This window comes from Dasypus novemcinctus, chromosome 4 (assembly GCF_030445035.2).
Source record: "Dasypus novemcinctus isolate mDasNov1 chromosome 4, mDasNov1.1.hap2, whole genome shotgun sequence".
NCBI lineage: Eukaryota > Metazoa > Chordata > Mammalia > Cingulata > Dasypodidae > Dasypus > Dasypus novemcinctus.
The window spans coordinates 59,266,306-59,286,252 of NC_080676.1; positions in this window are offsets into that span (position 1 = coordinate 59,266,306).

Here is a 19,947-nt window from a genome sequence, read left to right on the forward strand (position 1 = left end):
CACAGACAACCAAACCAAACCTTTCTTAGAGTCGAGTAGAAATGAGTACAGAATTTTAAAAAAATTTATTGAAATATATCACACACACACAAACATACATAAACAATAAGTGTATAGTAATAGTTGTGAACTTACAAAACAAACATATATAACATCATACAGGACTCTCATAACTCACCCTACCACCAAAACCTTACATTGTTGTTAAACCTTTTTAACTAATGATTAAAGAGTATCGTCAAAATAGTACTCCTAAACAAAGTATTTTCCCCCAACCCTCCCTATTATTATTATCTTTATGTCATTTATATGTGAAAATACATAAACAAGTGTATAGTAAAAGTTGTAAACTTACAAAGCAAACATGCATAACATCATACAGGGGTCTCATACATCAACCCTCCACCAACACCTTGCATTGTGATGCAACGTTTGTTATAAACTATGAAAATCTTACTACTAATCATAGTCCTTATCTTACATTTGGTATGTTTTTCCCCCAACCTACCCGATTATTATTTTTTAAATATATTTTTTATGATAGAAGTTGTAAACTTATAAAACAATCATGTACATGTGCAGAATTCCCAAACAACATCCCTCCATCACCACATTACAATGTGGTGTGTCATTTGCTATAGATAAGATAACATCATCTGATTGTTACCATGTCCATAGTGTACATTTGGCTCACATTTTCCATACTGCCTCAGTATCAATACAGTACATCTTTGGCATAGATGCAAGAATATTATATCATCACTGCTAACCCCAGTCCATAGGTCATTCCAGTTGTATTATTCCCATGCATTCCCAACACCCTGCAGTAGTGATATACATCTGCTCTAGCTCACAAAGGACACTTTTGCATCTGTATCATCAACCACAATTCTCACCACCTCTTGGTTTACTGTGCTATTTAGTTCCTAGATTATTTTCAATCATTCTATCAATTGGCATTTGCATAACTAGACTACCATTTTTTGTCACATCCCCATTTATAAACTAGCTGTTACTTACTGTGTGTTACCATTTACTCTATACATTTCCACAATTTTATAGTAAAGCTAATTAAAACTTCTACATACATTAAACATCAGTAGTCTACTCAGTCCTTCTCTTATCTCCTTTAAGAATCCACCACCTACTACCAGGTTTGAAGATATTTTCCAATAATTTCTTCTAGAAGTTTTATTGTTCTTGTTTTTATTTTTAGTTTTTTGATCCATTTTGAGTTAATTTTTGGAAAAGGTATAAGATAGGGGTCCTCTTTCCTTCTTTCAGCTTTGAATGTCCAATTTTTTCAACACCATTTATTGAATGGATTGTTCTCCGCGAGCTGTGTGAGTTTGACAGGCTAGTCAAAAATCACTTGACCATACTGTTTTTGAACCATAAATTTGGTTCCATTGGTCTATTGTGTCTGTCTTTAGACCGGTACAATGTTGTTTTTATCACTATGGTAGGTTTAATGATTTAAAGTCTGGAGATGAGGGTTCACTTTTCCTTTTTATGGTGTTTCTGGCTGTTCAGGACTCCTTACCCTTCCAAATAAATTTAACGATTGTGTTTTCAATTTTTTCTTTAATGCTGGTGTTATTTTTATCGGGATTGATTTAAATTTGTATAACAATTTGAGTAGAACTGACATCTTAACGATATTTAGTCTTCCAATCCATGAGCATGGAATGTTCTTCCAGTTATTTAGGGCTTTTTTGATTTGTTTTAACACTGAGTTGCAGTTTTCTGAATACAAGTGCTTTACATCATTGGTTAAGTATATTCCTGACTATTTGAGTTTTATCTGTTGTATTTTATTTTCACCACTCTTATTTATTTTTATTTTTTAATTTGTTTTTTATTTTATTTTTTTAAAAGATTTATTTTATTTATTTAATACCCCCCCTCCCCTAGTTGTCTGTTCTCTGTGTCTATTTGCTGCGTCTTGTTTCTTTGTCTGCTTTTGTTGTTGTCAGTGGCACGGGAAGTGTGGGCGGCGCCATTCCTGGGCAGGCTGCACTTTCTTTCACGCTGGGTGGCTCTCCTTACAGGGCACACTCCTTGCGTGTGGGGCTCCCCTACGCGGGGGACACCCCTGCATGGCACGGCACTCCCTGCGCGCATCAGCACTGCGCATGAGCCAGCTCCATACGGGTCAAGGAGGCCCGGGGTTTGAACCGCGGATTTCCCATGTGGTAGACGGATGCCCCAACCACTGGGCCAAGTCCGCTTCCCTATTTTTATTTTTAAAAAGATATTTATTTTCTTTCTTTATCTCTCCCCACCCCATCATTGTTTGCATTTGCTGTATATGTTTGTTGTGTGCTTGTTTTCATTTTAGGTGGCACTGGGAACCAAACCCAGAATCTCCCATGTGGTAGGCAGGAGCTCAATCACTTGAGCCACATCCACTTCCCTATAGCTTGCTTTAGCTAGATTTCATTTCGCCTACATAATCTGTTTGTAAGCTGACACCATAGTTTATTTGTACCTTCTATCTGTAATCCCGGAGAAGTCCAAAGACTTTCTGAAAATTTCTGTGTACTCTGGGAGGCTGACATTCTTAGATTCTCTGTCAGCTCTGATTCCTGCATCCTCAGAACCACTGAAATCATATACACCCCACATTTCATGGAGATTTCCCCCCTTCTTGTCCCTCCGTCCCAGGTCTGGGCTTTGTCTTGAATTTTCTCCCCCAAATCAATCACACAGAATGTTTGTTTGAGAAGCAGACTTTATTGAAAAGGTTGGCTGTTTTCACATCACAGCAAAGCAAACAATTTAGCATTCGTGATTAGACATACCTGGTTTGAAGAGTGCTTTAGCTGGGAACCTCTCTCTGATTGCCCTTCTCCCTGGAGTTGGGCCTCTGCCAGCTGCCTTGGTTCTCCCATCCCATCTCTCAGAATATGCCACCAGGCATTGTTAAGCTTATGCCACCCCGGCCCCTTCCATGGTTGAAGTAGCTAGAGTCAGTTTTGTTTTTTTAAACAAGTTCTTCACCTACCTACAAATTGATGTAGAAAATCAAAACGAAAAAGGACAGAGATGAAGGCACCAGAAGTTCTCACGATCAGCGCATATGTGGATGCTGGCAGGCACGTGGACTCCCTATCTCTCAGGTTAAACACTCCAACCTTAGGTACAAACACACCAGCCTTTTCTACCCTGAGACCCAAACTCTGGCCTACTCTTGGTCCACAATTTATTTTATATTTTAAGGTACCGGGATTGGGGATTGAAACTGGCACCTCAGATGTGGGAAGCTGGTGCTCAACCACTGAGCCACATCACCTTCCCTAAGTTGGATTTTTCTTTTGTTTGCTTGTTGTTTGCTTTTGGTTTTTAGGAATCACTGGGGATTGAACCTGGGACCTCCCATGTGGGAGGCAGGTGCTCAATCACTTGAATCACATCCGCTCCCCAACACATAGTTTTAAATGGTCCTTGGGTGTGCAGGACTAGATTAATTATGATCTTGGTCCATGACATGCTCTTATTATTGGTCCTTGATTGGTCTTTTATTTACCTACTTATCTACCCATGAACCCACCATTAGTTTTAAGAACTGAAACATTATCAATCACCTACCTCTGTATTCCCATTGTATTTCATTCTGCTTTCCCACTTCCTCTGCAGCCCCTGAGGGGTTCATTTTCCTGAATTTTCTGTTTATTTTTGCCTTACTTTTTTTTTTTAAGTTAGGTTAGTAAAAAGAATTTATTTGGGAAATGGGGGAAAGAACAGAGCTGGCTAAGAAATGGGAGAGAGACAGAAATACACACCGAATTTGGTGCAGAACCCTCTAGGCAGAGAGAGCCTTGCCTTATAAAAGTAGCTTCATCCCAAATTTGGGGAAAGATCAAGAATAGCAAATCTAATTTTCAAGAACAATAAGGAATGGAGATTCCGACCCCCCAAGATTATTATTATTATTTTCAGAGTGGTTGTAAGTTTATAGAAAAATCATGCAGAAAGTACAGAGTTCCCCTGTGTTCATGATCCCACAGTTTTCCCCATTATTAACATTTTGCTTTAGTGTGGTAGCTTTTGATGAAATACTATTATATTATTATTAACTGTAGTCTATAGTTTCCAGTAGAGTTCATTCTTTGTGTTGTACAGTTCTATTCTGGTTACATATTTGAAAACTAAAATTAGTCACTTTAGCCCCTTTCAAGTACACCTTGTTGTGTTACCATCACCACCATCCATTATCAAAACTTTTCCATCACCTCAAACAGAAACCCTGCACCAAGTGAGCATCAACCCCGTTCTCCACCCTCACCCCAGGAAAGGAAAAATTTCCTACCAATATTTGTGTGGAATGGAGCTGGGAAAATTTGGTTATCCTGCGAATCCATGTTCATCTCCTTCCCTTCCCCATTCCAGTATTCTAGATTCTAGAAAGAGCCAGAGGAGAAGCACTGATTCTCCTCAGGAGAGGCCAGGAAGCCACACTCACAGAGTAAGGCAGACAGATGGCTGATAGATCAACAGCATAAAAAGCCATCCCTGAGCTGGCAAGTCTATTTGGCAACTGGGACCATGACTCTTGAGATGGGAAGGATCACTGTGGATCTCAGGACACTGCAGATATCACATCCTCCAAAGCTTCTTACAGGGACAAGACAAAATGTGGTATCTGGGGACAGAAGGACAGTCTTCGAATTAGATGACTCCATCCTGCACTGCAACTCTGCCCTGAGCTTCTCAAGTTCTCTATCACTGGAACTCTTAGGGCACGGCTGGTGCCTTGGTTCCTGGGAATCCTGTCCCAGAGGAACTGCAGTGGTGCCAGAGGCTAAGGTGGTGAGGAAGGCTAGGTCCACAGGGCTGCCTGCCCACAGGGCTGCCAGTGAGCAGGGTGCACAGCACTGAGCTCCAGCGGCAGCACCTAGGAGCCAGACACCAGCAGCAACCAGGCCCCGAGCACCGGCTCTCAATGGCGAACACCAGGGCCTGCAGGAAGGTGGGTGGCCACCCAGCCATGTATGCAGAGAGGCCTGGAGAGGGCGCTCTTGTGCTCAGGGTGACCAACATTCGCCACAGCAGCGCCATCAGGGCCAAGGCTGAGCCCTCTCGCTCCAGCTCCCTGCCGTGCCATGACAGCCACACCTGGCTCTTGAGGTTGACCAGGCCACCGAGCAGGAAGAACGCACACATGGTGGCATGCTGCCATGAACTGTGTTCTGGAAGGGTCTTCCCACCCACCAGGGAAAAACTGTTGTTTGCAGGTGGGAAGAAGACTGCCCCAAAGATTGAGATCAAGAAAGCCCCCACCGTTATTACCAAGTGATGCATTTGGAGAAAGACCTTGGTCAAAAGGGGGAAATATCAAATAAAACAGAGCTTTTGTGGCTAAGAGATTTCAAAATGAGTCGGGAGGACAGTCCAGAGGTTATGCCTTTCAGGTCTCAGCCAAGCTTCACAAACTGCCACAGTAAACAAAGCTTCACACAAAAGTGCTCCTGGAGGCCTGAGAAACGTCCGGGCACCACAGGCGAGCCGCTGGGTGGAAACAACTCTGCCTCGGCTGGATCTGCCTGGGGATATAAGATAATCTATTTTCCCAATGTAAAGTAGTTACACTCATTTGTAAGTCTCCTAATCATGATCCTTCTACTTCTTTTATTTGAACCTAAAATTTTCAATTTCCTTGTTGAGTCTATTTCTCAGAGACTGAAATCCTCAGATTGTTCCTGTGCCAGCTGTGCCGAATCCCAGCAGGTATGCGGCCAGCTCCTCCTTTGCAGTTCTTAGGGCTTGCCCTGGACAACGAGCAACATGATGATGACGGCCCAGACCCACCTCAAAAGCCAGGAGAATCTTCAACTGCAAGGAAAACAATCCCATTCCTCTGCCCCATAATGCCCACGTCCCTTCTCAGCCTGAAGCAGTCAGTGGACGTCATCCCAAATCCCTCAACACTGAGGAATGGACAAAAAATAAGGGGGGAGTGTAAGTGCTGACTAAAGCAGATTTATTGTTGCTGTAGCTATTATCTTGTGTTAATGGAATAACTTGTAACATTGATATAAGAAAGAATTTCTAAATAAGAAGAGAGAAGGCGCCCGCCCTCACCATATCCTCTGCTGCACCTAACCACCAGCACCGCTGACCTCGCTGGTCCCTTGGGGAGAGTGCGAGGAAGAGGAGCTCCTGGCGCTGCAGGGGGGCTCGGGACGCCATCGCTGCCCGCAGAGCCCGCGCAGTAGACGAGCAGCCTGGAAGCAGGTGTCCCGGCCCAGTGCCCGAGCCTCACGCCAGCGGTGTGCCCGTGCGTGCCCGAGAGGGAACTGCGAGTGCTTTACCCACAAGACACTGGTCACCTCTGAAGTGTCAGGAGAATTGTCTCTGTCGGCTCCATACCTGCTGCCCGCACAGGGGTCAGCTTCAGACACTGTGAATACCCTGCATCTTTTTCAGGTGGCTGAGGCCTAACGGGGCTCCTTCCTACGTGAAAGAAAATCGGAGTCGGGTTTGCAGACTATGGCATTTTATTCCGGACACCAAAGTTTTGCTGCAGCAAAGGCAGCCAAAACAGAAGTCGCTTCAGGATTCTAGGGATGGCAAAGGATTTTCAGCGACATGGAAAGGAAATTAGCTTGGCCCCTACTGATTGGACCAGGCCTTCTCCATCTGTCAGGCGCAGATTTAGGGCAGGCGGGCTTTATTTTGTATTGGGTCAGAGGTAATGAACTAGGGGCTTGGTCAGCTGCCTTGGTGAGGCTTTCACCTTTCAAAGGGTGAAGAGGAAACTCCAGAGGGCATGGTTTTGATTTGCTTTGTTTTATTGTGTGTTTTTTTCTTACTCTGAGGGCCCCCAGGATTTTCTCTATACAATTATATCACTACAAGGCAGGGTTCCCCAAAAGGGCTGTGCTTCTGTGACACTACTTTGCCCCCTTCCTAAGCCCTGAGCTTTAATTTCTCCATTCAGCTTGGGCAGTTGAAAGAACTCATGTGATGGCCCTTCCTGCCATTTATTACCACTCTAACTGGAACACCCCAGGTTCTCCAGCCCGTGAGCATAGATGCCGGCTCACTCATTGATGGTTCTCAGTCCTTCCCCAAGCCTCTTGCCTCATTCTCCTTCCCTAGGTCTTTCCGTGTCTGTTTGAGACGGATATGCTTTAGGTCCTGGCTGTTGCTTTCTGTTGCCCCATGTCTGCAGCTGCCCTGACGGCATTGGAGGTGCCATCCCCTGCCAAGGCACAGCGCCGGTGTTGCCATCTGAGAGCCAGAGCCACAGCCGTAGGTACCCCGGTTCCCTCCGTGCCAGAGATCCATTTCCAGGGGTGCCAGGGCTGCCAGAGTGCCTCACTGAGCTGGGGCTCCCGGGCACTGGCCTGTGCCACGAGGAGGCTCATTGCTCAGAGGGTTTGCTGGCAGTTAGGGAGAGGTGTTTTGCGTTCTAGTGTTCGTTTGGGGGAGGAAGGTTGCTTGGGCTCTGTTTTAGTTTCGTAGGCTGCCCAAGCAAATACCATGAAATGGGTCACTTAAACAATGGGAATTTATTAGCTTTCAGTTTTGAGGTTAAAAGAAGTCCAAATCCAGGGACATCAAGGAGGTGCTTACTCCGTGAAGACTGCGGCACTTGGGCTGGCTGCCGGAGGGCCTGGGTCCTCAGCTTGTCACATGGCAAGGCACGGGGTCGCATCTCCTGCTCTCGCCCTTCTCTTCTGGGCTCCACCTGCGGCTTTCTCTGTCTCTGTCTGAATTTCATTCTCTTAAAAAGACTCCAGCAAGAGGATTAAGATCCATCCCGACTGAGGTGGGACACACAACTGAAGTAACCTTATCAAAAGGATCTGCTTACAACGATTAAATTTAAGAACATGTTTTTCTAGGGTACAGATAGCTTCAAACCTCCACAGGCTCTAGAGCTAACAGAAGTTTTGGAATCATGCTTTCAGTTCATCGGCTCAGAACTCTTTTTTCCTTGATGTATCTACCTGGGGCCAGGTTGTCTCCTGGTGTACTTGCGTACCAGGTGCCATGGGTGTCCCATCTGGAGCCACCACACGCCCTTGGGGCTCATTTCAGATCTGGTTTGTTCTACCAGTTTCTTCCTGCCTTATAGAAAATTCTCTGTTAGGGACTCCATCTCCTTCTCTGCAATTTAACATTTGTCAGCCACAGCTTACCCTGCCTACTGCTGGAAGCCTGAAATGTCTGTAAAAGTCTGAATCTCCACCTTAATATATAAAAACAATACAAAGTACCCTTGTTTATATGTACATGTATATCTATTACATATGTATGTATGTATATATTAATATATGTGTGTGTGGGATGTACTAACAAAAGTCTCCTCAGCTTTCATATTAAATAGCTCTTTTGAAAGAAAGATATTAATTGCCTCTCGATATAGCTGAGTTTTAGCTCTAGAACTGTCAAAACCATATTGTAGGGAAGCGGATATGGCTCAAGTGATTGCACTCCCATCTACCATATGGGAGGTCCAGAATTTGATTCCTGGGGTCTCCTGGTGGAGGCAAGCTGGCCTGTGTGGTGAGCTGGCCTGAGCAGAGTGCTGGCCCGTGCAGGAGTGCTGGCCCTCCCTGCAAGCTGGCTGGAGCAGAGAGCTGGTGCAGCAAGATAATGAAACAAAAAGAGACACAGAGGAGAGACAATAAGAGACACAGCAGACCAGGGAGCAGAGGGGTGCAAAAGAGTGAGCACCTCTTTCCCACTCTGGAAGTTCCCAGGATGAGTTCCTGGTACCACCTAAAGAGAAGACAAGCAGACACAGAAGAGTGCACAGTGAATGGACACAAAGAGCAGACAATGAGGGGGAGGGGAGAAATAAATAAATAAATAGATCTTTTTTTAAAAAAAAGAACAATTAAAAAAATGCACTTTACAGATATAGACATAGGGGCTTTAACATTATATAGTTGGGTTCATACTGTATATAATTTTTTTATCCTGTTGTTTTCTTCCTGAACTCATTTATTTCTCACAACTCATGACCTAATGAAATGTAATTTTCATTTAAATGACAAATAACTTTAATTAAAATTACAAAGCATACAATTTTCTGCTCTAAATATAAAAACCTATCATTATGAGCAAGATTGCAAAGAACACAAACATCCTTCTTGCTAACTTTCTCAATTTCTGCTTAATTGTTCACGGTCTCCTCCAAATTGGCAGATGGATTTCACTATCTCACCTTTTCCATCTGAGACTGAAGGAGCTCAAAAACCCTTCTGGGCCTTTAATTAGATTAAGTTATACAGATAATAATAGTGCTTACTATGTACCAAGGCACTGTTCTAGCATTTTCCATGTATAGTTCAGGACATGGGCTGGGGTGGGCAAGCACGTGGGCCAGTCTCTTTCGGGACCAGGTGGACAGTCCCAGCCCGAAGCTCAGGCCAAGAAACCAGGGGCCCTCTCATGCCCACCTCCCGTAGCCAGTCATTCACACCCGCCAGTTCTGCCTCCTCCGGAGCTGCTCAGCCTTTCTTCTTCATCCTATCACTTCTTCTGGACCATTGACGCATCCTCCTGACCCTCTCTCACCTCCGCCTTATGGTTTTTCTTTACTACTGTCAGAGAGGTCTTGTTAATATTCACATCTAAAATTGTGTAAAGTCGTTTATGATATTCTCTTTTAAAAAAAAATCTTGTTTATTGTAGTAACATATGTACGATTCAAAATTTCCCATTTCGACTGCTTTTGAGTGTATAATTCAGTGGTACTATCCCCAGCATACATTTTCCAAACTTTTTCATCACCTCAAACCGAAACTCTGCACTCATTAAGCATAATAGTCTCTTATTATCTTTTTTAATGTTTGTAGGATTTGTAGTGATTTCCCTTTTTTAATTTCTGACATTGGTGGGGTTTTTTTTTTGGTTTTTTTTTTTCTTGATCAGTCTTGTGTGGGGTTTTCTAATCTTTTTATTCAACCAATGCTTAGCTTTGTTGATTTTATCTCTTTTACTATTTTTTTTAATTTTTGCTCTTATATATTTATTTTCTATCTTCTCTTTTATTTAGCTATTTTTTTTACTACTTTTCTTTTTATTCCCCCCCTTGAGGCTTGCTTGCTATCTGCCCTCTGTGTCCATTCACTGTGCGTTCTTCTGTGTGTCTGTTTTTATTTTTATTTATTCCCCCCCCCCGCTTGCGGCTTGCTTGTTGCCTGCTCTCTGTGTCCATTTGCTGCGCGCTCTTCTGTGTTTTTACTTATCTCCCTTTTTTGTTGCATCACCTTGCTGAGTGGGCACTCTGCGGCGCTGGAGGGCCGGCGGCTCTCCGTGGCGTGTGGGTGAGCCTGCCTTCACAAGGAGGCCCTGGGACGTGATCTCAGAGCCTCCCATGTGGTAGGTGGGAGCCCAACTAATTGAACCACAGCCACTTCCCTTTTACTAGTTTTTTAAAATGAAAGCTTACATTGTTGGTTTTCAGCTTTTCTTCTTTCTTAATATATACATTTCCTTTTAAGTGCTGCTTTAGCTACATTACACAATTTTTATATATCTTCATTATCACTGAGTTCAAAATATTTTATGATTCTGCTGTATTTCTTCTTTTTTTTTTGCAGACTACTGTGTTTTATTTGGGAAACCAACTTTTGCTGCTGCAAAGGAAGCCAGAACTGAAATAGCCTTGGGGTTCCATTGTATTTCTTCTTGACCTATGGATTTAGAAATATACTGTTTAATTTCTGGGCAACTGGGAATATTCTATTTATCTTTTTTGTTGATTTTATTGTTTATTGATTTTTTTTTTTGGCTAGTTCCATTGTTAAAGGAAATACTATGAATGATTTAAATCCTTTGAAATTTGTTAAAGCATGTGTTATGGTCTAGCATCTGGTTAATTGTAGTAAATTTTATATGTGCAATTGAAAAGAGTATGAATACTGCTATTGGGAAGAGTGTTCTTTTTTTTTTAAGATTTATTTATTTATTTATTTATTTCCCCTTCCCCTCCACCCCCCTGCCCCTGTTGTCTGTTCTCTGTGCCTATTTGCTGCATCCTTTCCTTTGTCCGCTTCTGTTGTTGTCAGCGGCAGGGGAATCTGTGTCTCTTTTTTGTTGCATCATCTTGTTGTGTCAGCTCTCCGTGTGGGCGGTGCCATTCTTAGGCAGGCTGCACTTTGTTTCGCGCTGGGTAGCTCTCCTTATGGGGCGCCCTCCTTGCGCGTGGGGCTCCCCCGCACGGGAGACACCCCTGCGTGGCAGGGCACTCCTTGCGTGCATCAGCACTGCGCGGGCCAGCTGCACACGGGTCAAGGAGGCCTGGGGTTTGAACCGCGGACCTCCCATGTGGTAGATGGACGCCCTAACCACTGGGCCAAGTCCACTTCCCGGGAAGAGTGTTCTATATACATCAGTTAGGTCAAGACTTTAATTGTGTTGTTCAGATTTCTATATCTTTGTTAGTTTTATTGTGTGTATGTGTGTGTGTGCATGTGTGCATATGCTTGTTCTATTAGCTGTTGAGAGAGAGAGGTGTTCAAGTTTCCCTCTATGACTGTGGATTTGTCTTTTTCTCCTTCTAGTTCTGCCAATTTTTCTTTATATATTTTAAAGCTATGTTATTAGGTGCATAAAGACTTAGTACTATGGTATCTTCCTGTTGGACTGATCTCTTTGTCATTATGAAATGAACTGATTTATTTCTAGTAACGCTTTTTGTAGTATTTACATGTAATAATAACTTTCTATCCTTTTACTATCAAACATTCTGTTTGATGTGCTCTTGTAAGCAGCATTTTTAAAACCCAGTTTGGGAAGTGGGCTTGGCCCAATGGATAGGGTGTCTGCCTACCATATGGGATGTCCGCGGTTCAAACCCCAGGCCCCCCTGACCTGTGTGGAGCTGGCCCATGTGCAGTGCTGATGCGTGCAGGGAGTGCTGTGCCATGCAGGGGTGTCCCCCGCATGTGGGAGCCCCACGTGCAAGGAGTGCACCCCCTAAGGAGAGCCACCCAGCATGGAAGAAAGAGCAGCCTGCCCAGGAATGGCGCCGCACACATGGAGAGCTGACACAACAAGATGATACAACAGAAAGAAACACAGATTCCCGGTGCCACTGATAAGGGTAGAAGCGGTCACAGAAGAATACACAGTGAATGGACACAGAGAGCAGACAACTGGAATGGGGGAGGGGAGAGAAATAAATACTGCCCCCCCCACAGTTTGACAATCTTAGTCTTTTACTTGTGATATTTAGTTCATTTGCATTTAACTTATTATAGACAGAGTTGGATTTATAACTACCCTCTTACTATTTGTATTTTATTTGACCCCTCATATTTTATGTTTATTTTTTTCTTTCAATTCTAGGTTTCTTTTAGATTAATAAAATATTTTTTATAATTACTTTTTCCCTCTATTAACTAGTCAGTTATACATTTTTTGACTGTTCTTTGAGTTTTACACCATAAGATGAAAATCTGATTTTTTTTAACTTTGTATGTGATATGGAATTTTTCTAAGAGGATTTTTCTTTACCTTTATAATATTTCTACTCAGATATATCTCAGAGTTGACCAACCTGCTAAATTTTCTTATGGACATAGGTGCATTCAGTTTGTAGATTTAGGTCCTTTTTGTTTCCAGAAAGTTTTCTTTCTTTTTTACTATACTTTTTGTGGTTAAACACTTTATATTTTATTTTTAATCAGCTTTTGGTGGTATGATTTACACACAATAAAATTCACCAATTTCAAGTGTAATATTCGAAGAGCATTGAAAAATAATATACAGTCATATAATCAAAACCACAATCACTATTGGATTATAGTTCCCAATTTTAGTTCTGTTTTATTTTGTTTACTTCCTTAGCAACTCCATTGCATGTGGGTATTTTTAAAAACCATTTTCAATAGTGATAACTTCTCTAATCATTTTTGTCTCTTTATTTGTTTTTGTTTTCTTGGCTATATTCTTTATCATAATTTCAGTTGAAGTTGAATCTATTCTCCTTTGGGTATTGTTCTGGTTTGAGTCTTTTGTGGACCCAGAAAATTATGTTCTTAAGTTAACCCATTCTTGTGCATGTAAACTATTTTTGTAGGACCTTTTGGTTAGATTCAGTTAAGGGACCTTTTCAATTAGATCACTTTTGATTCGATCACCTCAGTTAAGTGCCTTTGATTAGATTGTGGGATCCAGGGTGGGTTTTAATCCTTTTATTAGAGTCTTACATGAATGGAGACACAGAGAAAGAGCTGCCTTTTTACCATGCCACGTGAAAGAGAGGACTCCAGGGTCGCTATATCAGCCACAGAAAGAGAAACGCTGGAGGCTGAGAGAGAGGTCGAAGGCTGGAATCAGTGGAGCAGCCAGAAGCTAAGAGATGAGGCCCCTGGGAGACATGAGCCTTATGCCTAATTTTCCATTGCTGAGCTCAGGGAGAAAGTGAACCTGGAGGGGAAACCGGAGATGAGCAGCCGTTTTGCCTTGCCACGTGGAATGAGTCCATCATCTGCAAGCGGCTGACTTTTGGTGAGATAGCAACTCTGATAATGCCTTGATCTGGACATTTTACCCTAATAAATTCCCATCATAAAAGCCAATCCATTTCTGGTATTTTTGCATTGGCAGTCTTTAGCAAACTAAAACAGGCATCTTGTGATTTTATCTTTATTTCTGAATTTATTTAGTTTTTTCTTCTCCATCTTTCCTGAGTTTGACTAACTTATTTCACATCTTGTTTTTTGTTTTTACCATTTCTATCCTGAGTTTTTGAATTTTGGTGTTCTTTCTTATCTTTAAATGTTTGCTTAGTAATAATTAATCCATGGATATTGTCACAATTTTCTGCTGTTTCTTAGTTGTTTTACAGGGGAGTAAATTCTTCATCAGTAGCCAGAGCTCTGCCCACCCACTCACAAACCCCTTCTCAGCATTTCTCCACACAAGCTGAGCCCCTGTCTTTTATTCGCATTCTTCCACTGCCCTCTTCGCTCTTCTATGCAGTCTTCACCTGACTCCACTGTGGAGCAGTCTCCAGAGCCAGCTTTGCTGACATCACGTTTAATTCCTCCCTCTTACATGTAAATTTACATTTGTAGAATCTCTGTCCTGCAGCTATGGATTAAATGATTTAATTTGCTCTCCTTGCTAATTTGTTTGAGTTTTAGAGATAGTTTGAAAAGATTTGGATATGGGTAGATATCAATAGCCCATGGGAACCTAGTAGAGTCATTTTTTAAAATCTTTGTTTTACTTATTTTGGAGGTTTCCCTCAAATTCTTAGTGCTGTTAATTGACTGCTTGTATTTAAGGGTATGGTACTAAAAGGCTATTAGGAGTCATGGGGGGTGGGTTGGGGATGGGGCTGAGCTTTGTTGAGCTGTCCATTCTTCTGGGGAACCCTCTAATGACAAAATGTGCTGTGATTTCCTCTGGGCCCACTCATGACTCCAGGAAGAAGCCTCTGCTCTTCTCCCTGCTGGGTGGATGCCTTCTTTTGCCCACAGGGGAAATACAGAAGGGTGGGAGTGGGGGGTCAATTGGCCACCCCAGTTTTCAACCCTACACATCACTCCTGCCCTTTGCTGTACCTGGCTTCTCAGAGACCTGAGCCTCTCTGACACTGTGCAGGGCTGGGCAGCTCTTTTCTATGCTTTTCTAATTTGCAACTTCCTTCACACAGCTATTCTAGTCATCATCACTTCTTTGGCTTTCCGTCTTCCAGAATTCTGTCAAAATCTCACATCTGTTGATGACCCTTCTTGCCTCCTCCTGTGGCTGAAGGTTTATCGTTTGTTTTTATTCCTTCACTTTAATTTTCGTGAGGGCATGGGAAGGAATGGAGATAAACAGAGATATTTATCCTGCTGTCTTTAATGAGAAATCCCTTCTCTTGCAATTTTGATAGTTTAAAGGAAAACCTGCCTAATTAGGAAAGGAAAGAAGATGGTGCTCGTAAGGTCATAGGGTGGCAAAAGCTGGCTCTCACTCCTGGGCCAGTGGCAGCCTGGTAGTGGTTGTGTGTGGGAACTGGAAGACCTTCTGCCCAAGGCTTCCCAGCAGAACCCATGGTGGTGCATGGAGCTGAAGACCCTGCTTCTGACTCTGGGCCTGTAGTTTCACATTCCACACACTGTTGGGAACCATCTTTAATGTAACACAAAATGTATTTATGGATGACATTGGACATCTTTCCCTGTCATTAAGTGTTTGTGTACATCGAGGTGTTTAAGGCTGTTTTCTAGCCTGTCATCACAGGTACCACAGTCTATTTAACCAGCCCCTTACATGGGAGCTGCCCACCCAACCGGACTCCTCTGAGATAAAACCAAGCCCGGCTTCCCAGCGCCTTGACTTCCATTAGGATCCTTGTATGTCAGTTCCTTCGCTCATGTGCCTCTGGCTTCTTTCCTTTCCTTGTGGACCAGCTGTTAAAGCCCTAGCATGCTTTGCTCATAAACTCATGGAATTATTGAGAAAAGGAAATCCAAGTGCACTAAGGCAAAAACAGGGCCAGGATCCCAGCACAGACTCCCCGTCCTCCTGTAGTTAAAGCTTAACCACAGATGTCAGCTAATCTGGCCCTTTCCTCGCAGTGTTTGGCTTGGATGCTAGACCAGGTGAGTCAGCCCTTCTGGCTGGCTCTCTCCTTCGAGCTGAAAGAGCCTGTGTCTCAGGTCTTTCTATGAAACTAGGGCAGAGTTCTCCGGCACCCCTGGACTGCACTGACTCCACGTTGGTCCTGAGCCTCCCAGGGTACCCCGGAGCCTGGATTGCTGCTTGAGGAAGACGTGCTCTGTGTGGCCCCAAGAGTCCTTTCTTCACGCTTCAGCCAATGCGTGCTAATCCCACGGATATTACATGGACTGTGGCGACCACCGGTGTGACCTTGGGCGCGTCGTGCTCTCTCTCTGAAACTAAACGGGGATGACAGTACCTACCTGTGCCTCAGTTACAGGGGGGCTAAATAAGATAATATATGTAAAATTCCCAGTACAGTGCCACTTCAACCAGGCTCTTAAATCCCTCCATATTTTGGGGTTGCACATATATCGTGTTAAAAAGCATCAGGCACAATATAGAGGTATGTAGCAATGGGCTCAGGGGCAAGACATTGTTAGGTTGCACAGGCAAGAACTGGTTGAAATCTGTGCAAATTTGGTTGCCAGAGCAGTGGCTGGAGTCGGAGGTGGCGCCAAGAGGACCTGAAGGGTACAAGAGTGTCCAAAGCAGCCTGCTCCTCGTGCCACTCAGATCTGTTCATTTAAAAAAAAAAAAGATTTATTTATTTATTTATTTCTCTCCCCTTCCCCCCCGCCCACCCCGGGTGTCTGTTCTCTGTGGTCTATTTGCTGCTTCTTCTTTGTCCGCTTCTGTTGTTATTAGCGGCACGGGAATCTGTGTTTCTTTTTTTTGTTGCATCATCTTGTTGTGTCAGCTCTCCGTATGTGCGGCACCATTCCTGGGCAGGCTGCACTTTCTTTCACGCTGGGCGGCTCTCCTTATGGGGTGCACTCCTTGCGCATGGGGCTCCCCTATGCGGGGGACACCTCTGCATGGCAGGGGACTCCTTGTGCGCATCAGCACTGTGCATGGGCCAGCTCCACACGGGTCAAGGAGGCCCGGGGTTTGAACCATGGACCTCTCATGTGGTAGACGGATGCCCTAACCACTGGGCCAAATCCACCGCCTCAGATCTGTTCTTGCCCTCCATCAAGTCCAATTCACCACAGTGTCCCCTTCAGGAAGGCCAGTGTGGTAAGTTGAATTGTGTACCTCCGTTAAAAAAAAACAAACCAAAAAAACAGGTTCGTAATCTTCATCCATTCCTCTGGGCTTGAACCCACAGTAAATAGGGCCTTTAGGAGATGTCATTTTATTAGGGTGTGGCCCTACTGCATGAGGCCGGCCTTCGTCCTATCATTGGAGGCTTTGTGAAGAGAAAGCCAGGTGGAGAAGAAGCTGGAAGTCAGTGGAACCTGAAGAGAAAGGAGAGACCTTCACCCTGTGGCAGGAAAGCCAAGGGCCCGGTGGTCATCGGCAGCCAGTTTCCAGAACGTCACGGTCTCCAAGGACAAAGCAGTATTTTGCTGACACCTCGATTTTGGACTTCTCCTTGTCTCAAAACCATGAGCCGATCAATTCCTGTTGTTTAAGATAATCCATTGTGTGGTATTTGTTACAGCAGCCAGGAAGCTAAACAGCTGGTTACAATCTCGGCAAGAATTTAATACGAGTGTTCGCGCATCTGGTCCCACGAGGAAGTTGACACTCGTCATCTCCTCCTGGCGCCCATTTTCGAGCTCCCTGTCTATTGGCCAGCGCTTGGATTGGTGTGGTGGGTGCCTGGTGGGGAGACCGAGTTCTCCATCCCTGAGGGGCCTGAGTGCTCATCTGCCTTGCCCTTGTTCAGCGCTGGTCCCCGCAGCTGTCTGCTCACTAGTGACACTGGGCAGGGCACCTCTGAGTTGCAGTCATCCTTCCTGCCCCATCACAGAGAAGCCACCCTATCTCTTCATGGCAATCAGAGTAGTTATCACCCCCTGCCAGTAACCTTTGCTTGCTGGTCGCCTGGTCTAGACAGTAGGTATAGCTTCAAGTTTTCAGTGACAGGAGGCACACATTCTGCAAGTAGGCCCCTGAGAGCGATGGTGGGAGAGGCTAACCCTACCTCTACCTCTCGACGCCTGGAGGCACATAGTCCAGCTTTTGAGGACACAACACCATACATCATCCATTGGCCAGTGCGTATGCCCCATTTTGGAGGATGTGCCTTAGGGTGTTGGCCTCGAGCTGGTGCCTTAAGTGAGAATTTACCAGGCTGTTCCAATATTCTCTTAGGCTGTCTGCTTCTGAGGAACATGGTAATATCAGGGGCTCCTGTGGCCACATGTCCATTTCACATGTCATAAAACAGGTCCCTTGTTCTGTGTGGATGCATGTATCTATCATGCTAATAGATCAGGAATTCTGTAAGCCCTCAATGGTGGTGCTGAAGGGAGAACTGTGGGCAGGGAAGGAAGTATGTTGGCCTCTGGGTGGGAAGGGACTCAGGTAGAAAATCAGTTTGATCGTTCCGTGGCCCCTGAAGCTTGGTCAAAGTTCTCTATGCCATAACTTTGCTTGTAGGAGCTTTCCTGTCAGGTCCTCAAAGACGGCCCGCAAGGGACTTTTGGCCAGGGCCTCAGGCTCACTCAGGTCGGCAGGGCCACTGCACAGGCTGTGCACTGCACATCACAGGGAGTCCCATTCACAAAACTCCAACCCGCGTAGCACCACCTGGAGTTGTACAATGCGGAGATTCTGAAAGAGGGCACCACATTTTAGCACTGGTCAGTGTCAGGTGTGTGCTGGTAAATAGTGACACGAACTCAGATGCTAAGTGAACCTTTATTCTTAGCTTAATTTGAGGGTATAAGTAGAGTGTGGAGCCCTAATACCTGCTCTTGCCTCGAATATCCCAGAAGTCCTGCTGCCTCTGCTGCAGGCCCATCCCTCCACCCTTGCAGTCTCTGTAATAGGTGGGTGGCCATGAAGGCGGAGGCCTCTGGCACTGGGTCAGAGAGGTTGAGCATGTCAGTCAATCTATGAGCCACCTCAGTATGCGATGATACTGGGCTCCATGGGCATATAAGGAAGGTAAAGCTGTCACTGTGGTCATAGTGACAACAGACAACTCTAGGGACTTTAGCAGCACCATTCCTCTGAGGAACTCACGGTGCTTTTGCTTTATTCTCACAACATCCCTGTGAAGTTAGAAGAGGTAAAGTGCATACCTCCCCCATTTACACTTGGAGAAACTGAATCCAGAGAGGGAACATGTCTTCCCCAGGATCACACAGCACTTTGGTAGCAAGTCCTTCTACTGCAGTGCATCCCTACTCAGACAATTGCTACTTCTATTTGCAAACCCCACACCCCCAAGTCCTCCAAGGGAATGTATCAGTCAGGGTCTAATCAGGAGAAGAAACCACACAGTAATGAACAAGGAAAATTAAATGTAAAGAATTATGAACTCTAACCGGTTAGGAGGAATGAGGGGTTGGTGAGAAACTGATAACGAAAATTCTAAAGAATACAGGAATAGCAAACACGGGGAGAAGCCACTACCCCTAGGGCTGAGATCCAGACCTCACTAGAGGAGTGAGCTGTGGAAGCTGTGCGAGCGGCTGGGCCAGGCGCTGGGGAAGCAGCAGGTGGCAGGAGGCTGGCTGGAGGAGCCCGCCGAACCAGCGTCCCTGCAGTGCCCTCTACTGACAAAGCGTCACATAGCGCCAAGGAGAAATGCTTCAGGGTCCAACTCCACCACCACAGAGCCCAGGGAATGTTGAAGCCCGACACCCCTTCCACTGCCATTAAGATTCCATTAGGAAGCTTTCAGCCCCAAACCAAGCATCCAGAAGGGGAAATCTCCAGGCACAGGAAGGAGGCAAAGGGACCCAGGAGTTCAGGAATGCTGGAAGTCAGCCAAGTGAAAAGTACTCCCACCTGGGAAATACTCCTGGGGAAGGGAGGAGCACATAGCGATGCATATGTATTTTTACTTTATAATTTACATGAACTAATCCTAAAGTACAGCTCAAGGAATTTTCGCCCATGTGTACACCCACATGATGGCTGTTCAGATCAAGAGAGAACATTTCCCACACTCCAAAAAGCTCCCTTGTTCTCCTCCCGGTAATCCTAGAAGTTACCAGCATTCTGACTCCTCTCATCACGAATTTGTTTCCTGTTTTTGAATTTCATCTATGTGGCGTTACACAGTATCTACTCTTTGGTGTCTGTGAGAGTCATCCATGTTGTACCAGAACAATGTTTAAGCAAAAAAGAAGCAGAAAGAAAAATCACTCACGATGACGGTTTACCATAAAGTAAATTTGTGACTATTTTCAGATCACTAGCAGCCCTACAACATCATTTATCGGCTTCAAGATGCTCCATTGTGTGGGCCCAGCACCTTCAGGGAAATAGATAAGCACCTAAACTAAGAGTTACAGTCTA